Genomic DNA, 17,548 nt, shown 5'->3' with positions numbered 1-17,548 from the left:
ATCACAAAAATATTAAGCAGCACAGCTGTTTTCAACATTGATGATAATAAGAAACATTTCTTGAGCACCAAATCAGCATGTTTTAATGACTTCTAAAAGATCATGTGACTGCTGAAAATTCAGCTTTGCCATAACAGAAATAAATTACATTTTAAAGTATATTAAATTATAATTTTATTTTTTTGAAAACATTGATAAATGCGGCCTTGGTGAGCATAAGAGACTTCTTTCATCAGATTTTTTTAATCATTAAATCATTACATTTCAATACTGTATTACCATCAATTCAATTATAATAAAGAACAATAACATGATTTATATATATATACACTCACCGGCCACTTTATTAGGTACACCTGTCCAACTGCTCGTTAACACTTAATTTCTAAGCAGCCAATCACATGGCGGCAACTCAGTGTATTTAGGCATGTAGACATGGTCAAGACAATCTCCTGCAGTTCAAACCGAGCATCAGTATGGGGAAGAAAGGTGATTTGAGTGACTTTGAACGTGGCATGATTGTTGGTGCCAGAAGGGCTGGTCTGAGTATTTCAGAAACTGCTAATCTACTGGGATTTTCACGCACAACCATCTCTAGGGTTTACAGAGAATGGTCCGAAAAAGAAAAAACATCCAGTGAGCGGCAGTTCTGTGGGCGGAAATGCCTTGTTGATGCCAGAGGTCAGAGGAGAATGGCCAGACTGGTTCGAGCTGATAGAAGGGCAACAGTGACTGAAATAACCACTCGTTACAACCGAGGTATGCAGCAAAGCATTTGTGAAGCCACAACACGCACAACCTTGAGGCGGATGGGCTACAACAGCAGAAGACTCCACCGGGTACCACTCATCTCCACTACAAATAGGAAAAAGAGGCTACAATTTGCAAGAGCTCACCAAAATTGAACAGTTGAAGACTGGAAAAATGTTGCCTGGTCTGATGAGTCTCGATTTCTGTTGAGACATTCAGATGTTAGAGTCAGAATTTGGCGTAAACAGAATGAGAACATGGAACCATCATGCCTTGTTACCACTGTGCAGGCTGGTGGTGGTGGTGTAATGGTGTGGGGGATGTTTTCCTGGCACACTTTAGGCCCCTTAGTGCCAATTGGGCATCGTTTAAATGCCACGGCCTACCTGAGCATTGTTTCTGACCATGTCCATCCCTTTATGGCCACCATGTACCCATCCTCTGATGGCTACTTCCACCATGTCACAAAGCTCTAATCATTTCAAATTGGTTTCTTGAACATGACAATGAGTTCACTGTACTAAAATGGCCTCCACAGTCACCAGATCTCAACCCAATAGAGCATCTTTGGGATGTGGTGGAACGGGAGATTCGCATCATGGATGTGCAGCCGACAAATCTGCGGCAACTGTGTGATGCCATCATGTCAATATGGACCAAACTCCCTGAGGAATGCTTCCAGCACCTTTTTGAATCTATGCCACGAAGAATTGAGGCAGTTCTGAAGGCAAAAGGGGGTCCAACCCGTTACTAGCATGGGGTACCTAATAAAGTGGCCGGTGAGTGTATATATACAGGGGTTAAATTGGGATTTATTATGTGGGGGTGCTCTCTCTAGGGGGGTCGGGGGGCATGCCCCCCCGGGATTTTTTTTTTGAAAAATAAACCATTAAATAGCACTTTCTGGAGAGTTTTGTGCAAAGAAATGGAGAAATTGAGTATTACATGATATGTGAAAAACGGCAAGGTTAAGAGCATTTACTTTGCAACAGGTATTAGGACATTTAGCATTTACATTACTGTTAATCAGTCATCACTTGATTACACGTTGTATTACCTTGTTATGATATAGTGACCCATACAATGTCTCTGAAAGTTGGAGAATAAATGGTTGATTTAATTTTCATTAACCACAGAGCTTGGTAGCTAAAAGTAACTTAGTCTAGCAAGTCTTATATTTCTGTAATTCACACAGATCAAATACAAATATGCTGACTGAATAGATTGCTAGTTTATTTTAAGTAGCCAGCTAACGTTAAATTAGCAGTTCTCTTGGCAGTTTGCTGATAATCCGGTATCTGAAGTAAAATGCTCAAAACATCTCCTGAGAAAAATCACATGGTCAACCTAGTCCAGGTTATTTAATTTTGATTTAGTCTAAGGGGGCTTTCACACTGGCAGTTTAGTTCGGAACGGGGCGCGGTTCGCATGAAAAATCGCTAATGTGAACGCTGTCATGGGACCCGGGTGCGCACTGGGGTACCGAACCCGAGACTACCTGGAGGAGGTGGTCTGAGGTCGGTTGCTCCCGAACCGTGCCGCGGTTCGTGTGAATGTGAAAGCAGCACGGACTCGGGTGCGCACTGGTTCAGGAAGTAAACTAACCTGCGCATGCGTTTTAGCTTATTGTGATGTATTCAGTTAAATAAAACACTTGTAAGGGATGATAGTGTTGATGATTTTACCTTGGATACGAGCGAGAGTGAGCCTCCAGTGTATTCGTGCATTGCGCGTGAAATCAGGGCACCAAATTTGGAAATCCTCTGTCTCCTCAAAAGAGTCCGTTTGCAAGCAGCAGAAGGCCACCTTATGTGACACACGCACAGTAAACCTGTATTGTTCACTCAGCTGCGCATAATAGCAGCGAATTAATAAAAAAACACAATATTGCCCCACGTTCTGTTTTCTATCATGCGCCGTGCACGTTTGCGATGACGTAATATGCACGCAAACGCACTAGGGTTCGATAGAATCAAGTTGAGTGTGAAACCAGACCAACGCTGCGGGGGGAGCCGGGAACAAACGCGCTCGGTCTCGGAGCAAACGCAAACGAGCCCAGTGTAAAAGCCCCCTTATTTTCCTTACCTTGTCATTCAAGGCCAGGGCACTTTTTTGACATTTCTGGAACATCCACATCCCGCGCAACCACGGTCTCCCAGGAACATTCATTATTGCTGCGTACATTTATCCGTGTCAGATGCGCATGCGCGAGCGGTGCGCGATCATGGTCGACTGACAACGAGATTAAGCAGCTGAACAAAAATACGGCCGTGTTCCGATTGTTCTCATCTCAGCTCCGCCGAGACAAAATAGACATGCCATTTCAAAAATCTTTCATTTATTGTCAGAAATATGTTTTCAAAAGCATCACTTTCATCAAATTGTATGTGACATAATTTCCAGTAGGCAACTGACTGCAAACGAGCAGGCTTATGTGCCGGGGCTGAGCCCCGGAGAGCCCCGGCCCAATTTAATCACTGTATATATATATATATATATATATATATATACACTCACCTAAAGGATTATTAGGAACACCATACTAATACTGTGTTTGACCTCCTTTCGCCTTCAGAACTGCCTTAATTCTACGTGGCATTGATTCAACAAGGTGCTGAAAGCATTCTTTAGAAATGTTGGCCCATATTGATAGGATAGCATCTTGCATTTGATGGAGATTTGTGGGATGCACATCCAGGGCACGAAGCTCCCGTTCCACCACATCCCAAAGATGCTCTATTGGGTTGAGATCTGGTGACTGTGGGGGCCATTTTAGTACAGTGAACTCATTGTCATGTTCAAGAAACCAATTTGAAATGATTCGAGCTTTGTGACATGGTGCAATATCCTGCTGGAAGTAGCCATCAGAGGATGGGTACATGGTGGCCATAAAGGGATGGACATGGTCAGAAACAATGCTCAGGTAGGCCGTGGCATTTAAACGATGCCCAATTTGCACTAAGGGGCCTAAAGTGTGCCAAGAAAACATCCCCCACACCATTACACCACCACCACCAGCCTGCACAGTGGTAACAAGGCATGATGGATCCATGTTCTCATTCTGTTTACGGCAAATTCTCACTCTTCCATCTGAATGTCTCAACAGAAATCGAGACTCATCAGACCAGGCAACATTTTTCCAGTCTTCAACTGTCCAATTTTGGTGAGCTCTTGCAAATTGTAGCCTCTTTTTCCTATTTCTAGTGGAGATGAGTGGTACCCGGTGGGGTCTTCTGCTGTTGTAGCCCATCCGCCTCAAGGTTGTGTGTGTTGTGGCTTCACAAATGCTTTGCTGCATACCTCGGTTGTAACGAGTGGTTATTTCAGTCAAAGTTGCTCTTCTGTCAGCTTGAATCAGTCGGCCCATTCTCCTCTGACCTCTAGCATCAACAGGGCCGGATTATCCATAGACGGGATTGGGCGAGTGCCCTGGGGCACCAGCCAATAGGGGGGCACCAAATGATTAAGAGAATGACTAAACCTTTAAAATAGTTTTCATGTTTTGTATATATATTATTTTGCTGGAAGAGATGCAGATATAAAATGAACAGTTAATGATAACATGTATACAGAGAGAATATAAAATATGCAAATAAAGAATCGCCATTGGGTCAGGTGACAGTGTAGCCTATTTCTTCGAAATGAAGAAAAGACAGAGACATCGATCGGCATCACCAGCAGAAGCCACTAGCAGCGAAAAATGCCTCAACCGATAGGCTACTCAAGCAGCAGCTAATGTTGTGAGCAAAGGCGGTAGCCTAACACAAAGTCTAGAAAAAGTTGTTCTGCTAAAGGTAAGGCTTATTTACCATTATTTCTGGGCAAATAGGCTACTGTATGTGACGCTGTTGTCGATTTGAAATTTGGAACGGTTTTCTCTTTTAGCTGGTTGCTTAGTTAGAGATGCTTATTACATGCATAACTTTTGTTTCAATCGGACTGAATTCATTCCGATCGATGAATCTGAATGTTATGTTTACATGAACGCTAAACGTGATCGGGTTGATGTGCGCGTTTATACGCAAGCTTAAAATCGGAAGAGGTAACGTTAGTAGGCTATACTGTGCATATACCCATCTCCTACATTGGTTCTTTATTTGTTTTAAACAGCAGGCTTAATATTTATCCATATCTGGTCATAATTTGTGGACAATGAGCACATGAACCGTTGTTGTACCGTGTTGCTTATATTTATCAGTAAAATGCCCCTCCCTTCTCGCGCCCAAAACCAGTCGTCTCTGGGTGATAATCCGAAAAATGACTGGTGGGACATTGTCCTGCTCCACTTCACAGACGCTGAGTGAAAGGAGAATTTTAAAATGACGGGACACTTGATTATATGACACTTTATTCAACAGGAAGAACATTTCGAGCGCCATACGTCATTACGCTATTTCAACGTCATTGCACATACGCAGTCCTTTCAGTTTCGCTTTTTAATCCGAATAAAAAAAAGGAATAACCCACCCCTTTCAATCCGATCGAAATTTGATTCCGATCAAGCTCAATCGGATCAATAAAGGTTGAATAAAAGCTTTTCAGTTCGATTGAGCCGTCAATCCGATTACTAATGGATTTGGTTGCATTGTTTTGCTGCTGTGCGTCTCTGTGGTGCTGAATTTATCTGATTCTTGGGCTTGCTTATTTGGTATATGTTTTTTTTAGACATAAGGTTTTGCAAGTAGTCCTCATACATGCCATTTATGATGGAAATGAAGATATTTAGTATGACATGTTCATGTTGCACTAACATGTGAGTTGTATGGGGTGGGGGGCACTTAAAATGTGGTCACCCTAGGGCACTACACTGTGTTAATCCGGGCCTGAGCATCAACAAGGCATTTTCGCCCACAGGACTGCCGCATACTGGATGTTTTTCCCTTTTCACACCATTCTTTGTAAACCATAGAAATGGTTGTGCGTGAAAATCCCAGTAACTGAGCAGATTGTGAAAGACTCAGACCGGCCCGTCTGGCACCAACAACCATGCCACGCTCAAAATTGCTTAAATCACCTTTCTTTCCCATTCTGACATTCAGTTTGGAGTTCAGGAGATTGTCTTGACCAGGACCACACCCCTAAATGCATTGAAGCAACTTCCATGTGATTGGTTGATTAGATAATTGCATTAATGAGAAATTGAACAGGTGTTCCTAATAATCCTTTAGGTGAGTGTATATTTATATATGTATGTATAGTTACATACATGTATGTATATGTTGCTTATTGTTATTTAAATATGAATTTCTGAAAGTATAATATAACTGTTTTTTATGTACATGGATTTATATGGATTATCAGCATGAACCTATAACTGTGTGTGCTAGGCAAATGTTTTCTGATATTTTATTTAGAATGAATACTACTTTCTGACAAGCGTTTTTCCTTACCACTCGGTATTTAAATTTTCTCTCTACATCTATAGAAAAAAAATATTTTAGTACAAAGGCAATAATCTGAGCTCCTCGATATGGTATAGAGACAAAAATATGTGTCCAGAAATGAGCATGCTTTGTGTAGACCAAGCTTAGGAGGTTGGTGGCATTTTCTTTCGTTCTGTTTTTGTGGAAGCCATATGGTTGCTAAATTTAGCATCTTTTTTCAATGATTCATGCTTTTTCAATAATAAAATTGTTGCCAGACTAGACTGGGGATGGATCAGTCCTATGGAAAAACGAACCATTCTCTGAACTCACTCTGTTATCTGCAGACATTTGATACAGTTTGTAATATTCTTTGGGGTTAGATGGAGTAGATTGTGTAAGTCCAATTATTGCTAAGTAGTGCAGCCTAAACAAATAGATGTGATTATGAACTGGAATAAAATGATGTGGTCATATATATTGCTACCGGTGAAAGTATAGAAAACCACCCGCCAGTTGCTGGTAAAACAAGCATCAAAGGTTGTCCCGATATAGGAGTGACACGATATATGAACATTTACTAAACAAACTTTATCATTGTGCCTTTTGTGTTTATAATACTCTCTGCAGTACTTGATTCTGATTGGACAATTGTTGTATTTATTAAATGGTAAGACGGAAGAACCAGTATGTGACACAGAGCTGAATGAGAGGAAGCTCAATTGCAAATAATAATAATATATACACTAAAAAATACACATTAAAAAGTTTGGGGTCTATAAGATTAATACAGTAAAAATATTTGTACAATTTAAAATAACTGTTTTTTATTATAATTTAATAATTATAATTTAGATGTAGTGGACCTATTTTGATTTCAGAGATTATATGATAATTATAGATAATTTATACATTTATAATTATAAATATTTTAATGTTAACACATCATTATTTCATATCCCTATATTTTCTTATTCAGTAAGTACCTATGAAATAATGGGATAATGAGTCAGCCAGTCATTATTGAAAAATAATCCATTTAAGGGTGATATAAGACCCCTCCAACTTGTTTCGGGGTTTATCGGTTGACTGTACAGTTTTACTGTACATTATTCCTTAAGTGTAACAATTTAACAAACAATGGAATGAACATGGAGTCATGAAAATGGCTGGCTGGCTATTTAAAGAGACAATATGCGCAAAGTTCTCATTTCTATTTATAGCATTTTACTCAATACCTCAGTGGATATCTTTTCATTCTAGTGCCACACTAACTACAGTACATGGGAAAACGCTGTGCAACGCCTCTGTGATTAATCTGCCAATAGTATCCAGAGGTGATGGCTGTACATGGTGTCAGTAGTGATCCCGTTTGCTGCAGTTTCAGATGTTAATACTATAACAACAGTGATGAGGTGCAGTGTAATGGACTTTAGGTTTGTTTTGTGCTAAATGAAGCACTTGAATGGTGCGTGTTCAGTTCTAATTGCCAGTTGAAAAGATGAGATACACAGTGATGTGGGGTGGTTGGTTGGATACCAAACATTTGACAATAAATCTTTTGAATAGATGGGGGATGGGGGGATGCAAGGGACATTAGCTTTACCAGAGGATTCCAACGTGCTCCTGTTTGACACCAGTTTGTTACATCACCCTAAGCAGACAGCTCAGACCTCGATCGTGTGGCCAAACGGAGGGCTGTGGTGGATCGAACATCGGCCCAGATCTGATCTCACAGCACATGAATGTGGAATGATAGGATGACGTCTGGTTTGCGGCCCAGGGGTCTTATTTATAAAACTGTGCGTAGGATCCTTACTAAAAGTTTCTCAATCTTTTCCACTGGCCAAATGGTATTTTTAGTTGATTTATATTTTTAATGTAAACAGATAGACCTTGTTGTGCATTATTTGCACGAAAACATTTTCTCAGACAATCTGCTATTATCATGATAAGCAATTATCTCTATAGTTAAAACATTAAAACACAGACAGCATGCCAGAGGAAAAGTGTTCAAAAGCATCGCATTCACATCAAATATTTCTGTTTATTGAATATAAAAAATGTTGTAACTTCTCAGTAATGATTTCATGTAGTTTAAGTGTTTAACTCCATTAATGAGAATGGCATATTTAATCTAAATGTTTATATCAAAAGTAAAACATAGTTTAAATCATTATTTTATTTATTTAAAGTGTTATTGTGAACCTGCACTGTATTTATGATTAGGACTCATAATGAAGATTTAGGGTTTTACTTCATCTGCCGTTAGATAGGCTATATGCGTCACTTTCACTAAACGGCCCAACGCGCTCGCTGGAGTGGGCATTTAAGAAGAAATGGATATAGTGATAGACTTGGTGTGAGTAAAATTATATTTGTATTATCTTTCTGTATATGTATCATTTTCTTTAGATTGTAAATGTCTAAAAGTGACCAAAAAGACATTTAACTCCAGCCCACCATCGGTGTCGCCAAACTGCTCCGTCTCCAAAACGTTCGTACGCATGGGTCAGAATTTGCGTGCAGGTGCGCAAATTTTCCCGTCAAGTTTGTTTTTATAAATCACAATTATGCGTCGGAAGTGGCGTACACCTCTTTCAGGGCCTGTTTTGTGCGTACGCAACGGTTATAAACGAAGCCCCTGGTGTGGCAGGCATAAACAATGATGTGGCTAGACATCTTAACGTTAAATACTGGGCAAACGTAAAGATTCCTTCTTTTATTTGATGGATGAAAATGTGAAGGTTTCTTCATCACATGAATGTGTTAATCTTTTTTTATTTTTTTTTTTATTCAAACTTTTAAATCACCTATGTTAGTGTAAAGATAACACTTTACGATAAAGTTCCATTTGTTAATAATAGTTAACATGAACCAACAATGAAAAATACTTCTAAAGCATAGTTAATAGGTAATATGTACATTTCAACATTTACTAATAAAAAAATGTAAATTAAAATTGTATTTTTTTTTATGGACCATGAACTAACAATGAACAGTTGTATTTTTTATTAGCTAACGGTAACAAAGATTTTTGCATTAACCAATGGTACCTTACAGGGATGGAAATTAGCACCCGCCACCAGCCAAATGCGGGTGATTTTGTGTTGTGGCGGGTGAACTCGCTTCACCTACCGGCCACCGTGGCGGGTAAATAAAAATAGCATACTGTTTCACCCGGACGGCGGACACTTTTAGAGGAGGCACACCTTCAAACAAAATGTGGCGTTACATCGCAGGTAGTCTCAGCCTCAGACGTCACGCCCACGGAACGTTGGCTAAACGTCTGATGCATATGGTACACTTAACTGGAAACACTTCAGGAATGTCGAAGTCGTCATCTGATTGGTTGAATTTTATCGGATTTCCGGGGGGCGCGAGTGTCGCGTTTATTTTCGGTCTGCCGGGAAACAAAGCGCAGACGTGTGATTGCGGAAGAAAAGCTGTTCTGTTTACATGAGTGACAATGAGCATTTATCAAGATCAGCTAAACGTAGGATTCTCAAAAGTATGCGAGGTTCACGGCGTAGACTCTTTAAGAGATGTCCAGGAGTTTTGTTTGAGGCACTTAGTGGAGACAAAAAGAGATATTTTAGCCTGTTTGCCGACGGGATTTGGGAAGAGTATTATTTTCCAAGCCTGGCCGACCCAAGGGGGTAATCCATCGACCGGAAGTTGAAGCCGGCCGGGTGCCGCCATGTTGTAGCAGAACTTCACTTGCGTTAGCATTTCCATTGACTCCCATTCATTTTGGCGTCACTTTGACAGCGAATAACTTTACATCTGAGGCGTTTAAAGACTCCATTTGTACATTATTTATTTCTAAAGAAACACGACAATGTATAAATTGCTCCATTACCTTCTATGTTACACTATGGCCCCGTAGAAACAGTTTTAGTAAAAATAGGCTAACGATTGCGTCATAACCACTCGACTCTCTGTCGCGCTGTACAGAAATTACCGTACAGACAGGAGGAGAAGCTCGCAGGCAATCGGGGGGACGTCCCGTCAAGGGAGAAGCCCATAGATAATGAGTCCATAAAAGCAACGGAATACTTACTCCTGCTCACTCACGCCAAAGAACTCTTTGCTCAAGTTCCCCGTCTCTGCAAGATTAACGTTGGCAGTTTTCACGCACAGCTACTAGAAGAGTAACGTCTGTCAGACAGGTTGCTCACGTCATCAAGCTTAGTTTGAGTCGGTCTGAGTCTGCGCGTCAGGAACGGAAGTTCTCAAAAATCGCTAAAAGTGGGCTTCAACTGTCTCAACTGAGTTCCAATGAGATCGCTCTGTCCACTTCTTATACTGTCTATGGGCCGACCCTTTGTCAGCATTTATAAGGATTCCCAGCAGATCCAACTTTACTAGTTGTGTGTCCCCTCCTATCTATTACATAGCTGTCAACCCTCTCGTTTTTACCGGGTTTCTCGATCACGTATTTTAGCTCTTTTCCCGCTGTCTTCCCGTTTTATTATTTTCCCGTAAAATATCCCGTATTTTTACGCTCTGATTGTGTGAGACGTACATGCTCGGGCAGATTCGGCTTGAAGTCGTTCATCCTCGGATGCGGCGCCGCGCGCGCTGTTACAAAAAAAGCTGTGCACACAGCCAAGCGAAATGGGGTCTTGCCGGTCTTGCGCACCCAACGCGTAATCTTTGCCGAGCTCGTGCGGACGCGTCAAGTATAAACAATTATACTCCGTGTCAGCGCGCGCTTTGATCGGTAAAGGAGCACAGACCTCTCCCTAATCATCTCCAGCAGCCCCCGAAGCACCACGTATCGTTTCCCTCGTATTAGTATTTAAACATTCTCTGATAAAAAATGTTTAAAAAATGACACACTTTCTCTCATACACACACACACTGTCTCTTTCTCTCTCACTCATTTGTAGTTATAAACTCTTTAGACTTTTAATGATTAGTGCTTTATTTTTAAAGTTTGTGGTGGGTAAGAATCGTGTAAAAAAATTCCCTTATTTTGGGGATGGATTCCGGGAAATCTCCCTTATATTCAATGTTCAATGTTGACAGCTATGATCTATGGAAGATCAAGTGAAGTACCTGTGAAGGGGATATCAGCCGCGTTTGCGGGCAAACATGAAACAACAGACGCAACAGAGTGATTTCATTGTTAAGTCAATGCAAAGACGCGTTACGCGCGTAAAAAATTCCTGCGGCGCGAATGAGGTGTAGAGCGCGCCGTGGTAGATGCGAATACGCCTCATTCGCGCGGCAAGTTCGAGCGTCTGACGCGTTCCGCGCGCATGATTTTATTGAGTGCTTTTGTGCATTCACGCGTTTGACGCGAATTCGCGTCTGCCGCCCGAGTTGAAAAATCTGAACTTTAGCGTCAATTCGCGCCGCGTTAACCAATCAGGAGCCTAGCTGCTGTCACGTGGCGAAGTATCTGGATGCTTCAATAAATTATTTTGTACTAAATGCCTGATGTGGTAATGCACAACAAAGCAAATATTTTATCACATAAAACTTGATTTCAATGTATGAGACATATTCATTTTGTATTGAATGCTATTTATTCCATTTCATATCTAGATTATATTCAATATTATTCTAATGTAAAGGCAACCAACATACTATAGCTCATAAATCCGTGTCTGGAGAGTGTTGTGTGAGAGAAAAAAAAATCACAGGACAGGTTAATTACTTTTGGAGGCTGGCTCAATTTATCATCAAAACAAAAATAAATGACAGATTAGGTGGATGAGGCCGAGGGTGAGAGAAAGAGAAAATGTCAGTATTTCATTGAGACTTGAGATTAAATGAACTGCTTAAGTATTCTTGTAGTATTAATTTTCACATGCAGTTACACATTGTCGGTTAAAAACAAGAAAGTGGCTGGTAAAAACATTGAGTGGCTGGTAGATTTTGAAATCCACCAGCCACAGTGGCCGGTGGACAAAAAAGTTAATTTCCATCCCTGGTACCTTATTGTAAAGTGTTCCCAGAATTTTTTTTCTTCAAGGAAGTGGGTCAAATTTATTGTTTTATTTAATTTTAATTATTATTGTAATTCATTTTAAAATAACAATTATTACTTAAAATGAATTGTAATCAGTTTAACAACAACAAAACTGCTAGTAATTTGATGGGGATTTTTAAGTTGCTTTATGGTTGTCTGTCATTGTCCCTTTCCAGAGATCGAACACATGAAAACAAACACCGTCTGAGACAAGCAGGCACATCATTGAAGTTGACTCCAATTGTAGTCACTACCAGCAGATTTTCTAAAATTAGTGAATGATCTGGTACACTTTCATTTTCCCATGCTGAGCATGAAAAACATGCATAGGCTGCCTGAACCTGTTTTTCTTTGCAGTTGTTTTATATGTACAAAGAGACCAGAAAGATCAAAGCAGGCTTCGGGAGTTTCTAGTGTTTAATTTATAACACAATGAAGACATCACTTTAAATAGGATGTTACTTTATCTGTGTCATGGGAATTTTCCATTCCTTCTGGTGATTAATTAGATTATCTGTCAAATATACCACATACTGAGTACAGATCATTCATTCATGAGATCAAGGCTAACACACCAGAACAAGAGGAAATTTTGCTTTTTTATCATGGCATCATGCACCATGTGGACTGATTCATTGTTTTTGCTGCAAAAATCAGATGAAACCATCCAAAAGGATCCTATATGTCACAGTTGAGATTTGGCAGGTGATGCTGAACAGCAGTTCATGTGTGTTTAAGGACAGTAGCAGATGGGTTGAATCATCCCTTGTGTCGAGATGCAGTAATGAATGACCTACGTACTCTGGAATTATTGAAGTATCCATTTTGTCTAATGATAGCTTTGTGGAGAAGATGGAGGATCTCGGTGTCACACAAGGTTGTCTTTGTGAAGGAGACAAATTGCCTCCCTGCGATCAATAGGACGGCATCTTATTCCCCATCCACTGATCTTGTAAGATGACCTATCAGAGATAACAAGCCTTATAGTATGAAATTCCATTTTTAATATTTCTAGAATAATTATCACAAATCCTTGTTTTTGATAAGACAGTCTATCATTCATTTGCATTTATTCACATGTATGTATTTAATAATAATAATAATATTGCCTTTTTTTAAACTATTTAAGTGTTTTGGAATTACACTATCAAAAGAATATTTATTAGTCTCACAAAGCAGTGTATGACTTACACATGAAAAAGCAATCATAAGCTTTAATATTAGTGGATTGGTTTTTGCTTTATTTTAGATAATGACTGTACTTAATTCAATATCAAGAAAGTGATGCTCGAGTCATTGGCTGCGTCCGAAAACTTAGGCAACTGACTTGTTGCCTCACTGCCCTATCGTCTGCACACAAAGGTTCCTCACGATTTTGGACAGACTTCTGAGGCAGCGTAACGGTGTAATGATCGACACTACAGCAAAATAGATCAAGCTTTAGTAATAACTAAGCAAATATTCCATTATTTCAATAGTAATTTCCCGCTAGAAATGACATCAGAAGTGGAAAACATTGGTCAAAAACTTACATTTACACACAAACTGACCACCAATCGCAACTTTCAGACGGCATCTTTTTTTTTTTTTTGTTACAGAATGGGATGCACATGATTGTGAGATATCGAAGGCAGCGAAGGATACATCTATGCTGCCTTCAAAAATCTATCAGATGAAGGTATCTCAGGAGACAGGAAGTGAAGTGAAGCTAACATTGGATTTGGAATGGATGTCAGGATGCTAAAACCAACGATGATTTGATGGCTCCACAGTATAAACAGCTTCATTTGGGAGTGTTCTAGTTTGGTTGTGTTGTGTCTTTCGTTTTCAGTGTGCAGCCTGAGGTGTACTATTTGAAGACCAATTATGGGTATTTTATTTTATTTATTTTATTTTTGGGGAACGGGCTGGGACAAACAAACATACATTGCATCTATTGGAGGAACTGAAAGGCTAGCATATGTGTTTGTGTGTACCGCAGCCTTGCCCCATGTGACTTCCTGTGATGTGCGAGGGCAGGGTGGAAAATGCTCTGATGGGTCTCTTGATTAGCTGTGGGTCCCTACAGCAGCCCGGTGTTTCACTTCCCAATGTCACCTCAAGGTCTCCCGCCAGCAGAGAACTGTGCTTGCCTCTGATCTATGGTCAATCGGGACGGGTATGCGTTATACATCATTCAGAGGAGGGCTTTTGATTAGCCGGACACTTAAAGGGGGCTTGTACCACCCTGTTACTCTGCATGATTCCTATTTTATTTTAATCCGACATATTCACCTGGGGTTAAGTGCCTTGGTTAGGGGCACAGTGGCTCTCTCCAGTTCAAAGGTCACTCCCACTGGGGTCAGAATGTACAACCTTTCGATTACCAGCCCAGACCCTTAACCACTCCACTTTAACCACTCTGTAAAGGGCAAATGGAAGAGCAGAGTTAAATAAATATAGGGGTGCAAAAGTATATTGTGTCACAATATGTCACAATACAAAAAAAATGTGACTATGTATCATGTATAGTTCACCAAAAATGAAAGTTTAAAGTTACATTTTTGCATTAGATACGGTAGTGGCACATCAAATATGATAGACCCAGAAGGTCACACATTTGAGCTTCCATGTTCGTTAATTATTATTAATAATTTAAAAATAAAATAGATTTATATTATATATATTATAAAATAGATAAAATATTTAAAACATTTTTAAATGTATGTGCATGCATATATAGGCTATGTCTAAAATAACTGGCGTCACCATTGCCTTGTGCTTAGGGGAGAAGGAGCCAAACCTATTTAAGTACATGATGTAGTGCCAAATTTAGCATTTTAATGAATGGTACTTTTTGTTAACTGTTTATCATATGTCTTTGCTTCTATTTTGGCTTGGTTTAAAGTATCGTGAGATCAGTATTGTGTATTGAACCGAATCATTGCACTATTGTTACACCCCTAATAAACAGTCAACTCAATGTAAAGCAGGGACAACTCAAATAGTATTAGCAGTATGAATGTGAATTTGCTTGATTGTTTTCTTGATTTTATTTGTGAATGTTCACTAAAGCCGAACTGTTATGGGCTATGTGGGCCATTGATTCAACTCTCATTACAAATGCCAACCTTACTGAGTCCTCAGTTTTAAATTAAGTTTGATTGCACTGAAAAGAAAAGCAGTTCTCTGAAATGTCAGCAAATCTGTCATTTCCAGAAAATTAAGGAAATTGCATTGCTGCGGCACTGCATCCTTAGTGGCCTGCTTTAAATCAACCCTGACTGTTCATGAAAATAAATAAATGGTTTGTTCAGAATCTGATCCGAAGTGAACGGTTAGGAATAAAAAGTGTTTACGTAATGCTATTGGGGGCTGTTGTAGTAATGGAAGGGTTGTGCCAGCCAAGCTCAATTATCCCTTGGGCACATTGCCCATATAATTCAATCAGTAGTGCAGAGGGGAGGGTGATTATCCATGACCCGTGTTCGTGAAGTCAGCTCTGTTTGTGGCGCTAACCCTCCTTCTTAGGACATTACCTTAACCTAGTCCTGCTCCTTTGAGACCTTATTATCTTGTTGAAATGCATTGCACTTCAGAGGCCTAAGGGCTATCTGTAGCCGGTTTGATACACTGTATCATACAAATGGGAAGAATGTATTAGACTGAGACTGAGAGGTTAGTTTGGACTGGCTACAGCAAGCAGATACAGTAATCAAATGTTGTAGCTTGCAAAACTCACTGATAACGATGGATTTTGTAGTGCTTTTTTAATCTTTTGCGTCTGAAAGAATGTTTTTTTTTCTACAACTGTTTTGTCATTTGGTGCATTTTCTTTCTGTACTCTTAATGCTATAAAAAAAAGGTTAGGGGAAAAGCAGTGACGTTTTTCAGCAAGGACACCTTAAATTGATCAAAATTGACAGTGTATAATGTTACAAAAATTCTATTTCAAATAAATGCTCAAATAAAAAATTATTTAAAAAAAAAAAAAAAGTTCTTTTGATCTATTCATCGAAGAAGCCTAAAATAAGTATCCGAGTTTCCACATAAATTTTAAGCAGCACAGCTGTTTTAAAGATTGATAATAATAAGAAATGTTTCTTGAGCACCAAATCAGCATATTAGAATAATTCATTGCACTCTGTCTAACTGCCAGCCTAATTATTCAGGGCTTCCTTAAGACCAAATAGTCGACTAGTCGTTCGGGCAACCCAATATTGTTTCTTTGGATGACAGTGGATCTTTTGGCCATTGACAATGCAATTCTCAGTTGCATCACTTGCACACATCAAGCACACATCACTAATCACAGTGCAGCTGCAACAAACTGAGAAAATCCAGATCTGTAATATGATATGGCATGACATCATGACATTGCAACCTCCTCAAGCAATTCAAACATGGCTTTGAGAACCAAATGGAAAACTTTATAGACTGCAAAGAAAAAAAAGATAAGTCCTTTTAGGAGAAATGCAAACTGTTTATTTGATAATTTGCATGAAATATCCCTATGTAAATTATGTGCATTATTTCCTGGAAATGGCTAATTAGACATTTATTGCCAAAGCATGTCATTACTACTCAATCATTCCTAGGCTAGTGATTAGCAATTCAATAGGTATACACAGTTGATCTGAATTTGTTTTGTTTTTTATAACTCAAGTGTAAAAGCAGCCCAAACCCAGAACAACATGCCACCATCAGTTTACATAATGCATATCTGAGCTTAGCGATGCTCATTATCATGCTAATTTAAATGTAGTACAGATGGCGCACTGTCTTTTGCTGAATCAGAGAGTTCTTTAATTTCACTGATTTTCTCCACCGGAGGATGACATCATTTCGATGTGGCATTCACCTTCTGAACGCTTTCCTTGGCCTGTCATGAAGTAACTTGTGTATGTTGGGAGGAAAGGCAAGGTTGCATAAATTATAGGACATTGTTTATGCATGATTCATGCACTTGAAGAGAAGCACTTTGCTGTAAAGGAAGAAAAAGGCTTTTAAAATGTTCTTGTATGAGGAGTGGATGAGAACCAGTGATGTGTAATTAATTTTCTTGGTACATTTTTGTATTGTGAAGTACAATATTCTGTGACAAAATGGATAATTTTTAATCTTAAAAGGATAAGTGTGTTAGTTTCTGTTAAAAAGGTACGTTTTTGTTTTAGTTCTTTAATATTTTCAGGGAAGGATACATTTAGAGACAAAACTTTTTAGTGTGCTGTTATCCCAGTAATGTTTTATGATTTTTTTTTCTATTTAATTTGTGTAATGACTGACAACAATAAATAAGCCATTCTTAAGCTGACTTTGTCCTGAAGAAAACGTTACGGCCTGACATGTCAACCAACGACGTGATGACATTACAAGTGACAATGATGTGAGTTTGGGCCTGGACTACTAGGTAATTCAATTGTTTACTAAAACTATTAACAAATGTTTTTGTTGATTGAAAAATAAACTAAGA

At 39.3% G+C, this 17,548-nt stretch overlaps 1 protein-coding gene across 1 annotated transcript in view; it reads left to right on the top strand.

Moving 5' to 3' along the window:
- Window positions 1-17,548, top strand: part of vsnl1a (visinin-like 1a) — a 34,495-nt gene that overhangs the window by 6,659 nt on the left and 10,288 nt on the right. The gene's annotated exons all lie outside the window — the stretch shown is intronic.

This window comes from Rhinichthys klamathensis, unplaced genomic scaffold (genome assembly GCF_029890125.1).
Source record: "Rhinichthys klamathensis goyatoka isolate OS25496 unplaced genomic scaffold, OSU_Roscu_1.1 h1tg000281l_1, whole genome shotgun sequence".
NCBI classification, from domain to species: Eukaryota; Metazoa; Chordata; class Actinopteri; order Cypriniformes; family Leuciscidae; genus Rhinichthys; species Rhinichthys klamathensis.
The sequence above is the reverse complement of the archived record's forward strand: the minus strand, read 5'-3'. Positions and strand labels throughout refer to the sequence as shown.